General features: G+C 59.6%; 1 protein-coding gene across 1 annotated transcript in view; it reads left to right on the forward strand.

Moving 5' to 3' along the window:
- SYNGR1 (synaptogyrin 1) overlaps nt 1-2123 on the forward strand; it is an 11694-nt gene that overhangs the window by 7896 nt on the left and 1675 nt on the right. The window lies entirely within an intron of this gene.

Here is a 2123-nt window from a genome sequence, read left to right on the forward strand (position 1 = left end):
GGGGGTCACAAACTCAGATGTCCGTGTGGTAGGCAGCACGTGAGAACGAGTGAGTGGGCCGGGCGGCAGGTGCATGCCCCCAAAAGGACACCCTTGATCCCTGTTCCAAAGCAAGAATAGGGACCCACACAGGCCAGCTCTTCCCATTTTTCCACAGAAGCCAGAAATCTGAATTTCTGTGTGAAACCTGATCGTTACGTTTTAGCAATTCAAGTTAAAAAAAAAAAAAGTACAGCGTGTGTCAAAGAAAGCGCGTCTCTGGGCCCCTCTGGCCAAACGGCACCCATGGGCAGGCTCTGGACCCACTGGTCTCCAGCACCCCCCACATGACAGCAAGGCTGGGCCCTCATTCCCACGGGTTTCAGGTCACCTCGGTGCATTTCTTCTCCCCTCGCCTCCCTCCTGCAGATATCTGGGTCACGTTGGCCCCAGGCCCCCAACTCAAGGGTTCTTCCGCCCCTGCGCGCAGCTCCGTCCCCTTCAGCCCTGGGCCCAGCCTTCGGCAAGGAGACCCCGGGGCCGAATACAGGAGCCCTAGCCCTTCCTGCCAGGCTGCAGCCTCCTTGTGTCGCTCTGCCCTCCTGGGCTTGTCCTGGAGCGACTTCCTGCCCTGAATATCCAGTTTCTCTTGGGGCCCCTCTCCCAATACGATATTAGGAGCCAGGGTCTGGAGGGGAACACCTGTGGCTCAGGCCCCAGCACGCCAGCCGAGGTCACACCAGCCCTCCGTGTCCTCAAGGCTGGGCAGGAAGAGTCAGGTGACCCCAGGGGATCTCAGACCAGAGAAGGTGCCCCGCCTGTGGGAACCACAGCACCCACCCAGTCCTACAGGGAGATCCTGACATGGGGGTGGAGTTCACGGAGGAGGAGAAGTGATTGGACGTCAGGACTTCCGGGGGGCAGGTCCAAAAGCCTGATTGACGGGTGCCCACGGAGGCCAGCTCCCCTGCTGGCACTTCTGCCTTTCCAGGCCCTTCCCCACTGTCCTCACCCCTGCTCTCTCCTGGCAGAGCCTGACGGCAGCCCTGGCCGTGCGGAGATTGAAGGACCTTACCTTCCAAGAGGAATACAACACACTGTTTCCCGCCTCGGCACAGCCGTAGGCCGGCCTGGCTTCCCGGGGGCAGGGAGCGCCCTAGCCCGTGCCCAGTGGCAGGCTGGGGGGCTGGGGCCAGGATACCAGGGCACGCAGGGCAGTGGAAGGCTGGTCTGAGAGGCCAGTTAAGACTCGCCACTCACTCATTCGTTGCCTCCTTTATTTTTCCAATGTTCGTTCATTCAGTAAACATTTATTGAGCAGCTGTTTTGTGCCTAGTGATGAATCAGACGGGGTCCCTGGCCCCAGGAGCCCACGGGCTGGGGAGGGCAACACAGAGAAATTGAAATCTCCCCCAGAGAGACGTCCATGGGCTATCAGAGGGTCGGAGTCGGCTCTATACGTGGGCTGCTGATGTGCTGAGCTGTAGACACAGCGCGAGAGCCTGTTCTCGCTGCAGCACGAAGGCTGACCATACAGTCCCCGTGGAGGCTGGCTGCCGATGGGGCCCTGGCCGAGGACGTCAGAGGACTCTGGGTCCCGCCCTGCTCTCATATGCTGGGTGACCCTGGGCAAACCCCTGCACCTCTCTGAGCCTCTGTTCACTACCCAGTGGACCAACCTCTCAGGACTATTGTGCGGATGAAACAAAGGCTGGCCCGGGGCCTGGCACAGATGCTCAATAAATGTCGGCTCTTCTGGCCACTCATCCCTTCATCCATTCTCTCCAAGGAGTCAGAGACACCTCCATAATCTCTACTTCGGGGGCGAGCCTCACGTGGTGAGCCCTTGTTCTTCCAGAAGACCTTGATCTCCAGTTCTACACAGTTTGAGGGCCTTTAGCTGCCTGGGCAGGAGCCACCTCTCCACTCTGCAGGAGCTGAGGGGGTATTAGAGCAAACAGGCCCCTAAAGCAAAGCATAAAGAGAGTGAGCTTCCTAATGCTAGAGGCATACAAGTGCACACAGCTTGCTGCAGAGAGCTTCCCCACACCGAAGAAGCAGTGCCAGGTGGCCACCAGGTCCCTGGGCTCTGAGCAAAGCCTCCCCTCTGCCCCCAAGTCCAGCAGGGTCCCGTGCACCAACTC

The sequence above is a fragment of the Crocuta crocuta genome, unplaced genomic scaffold (genome assembly GCF_008692635.1).
Source record: "Crocuta crocuta isolate KB4526 unplaced genomic scaffold, BGI_CrCroc_1.0 scaffold143, whole genome shotgun sequence".
Lineage (NCBI taxonomy): Eukaryota > Metazoa > Chordata > Mammalia > Carnivora > Hyaenidae > Crocuta > Crocuta crocuta.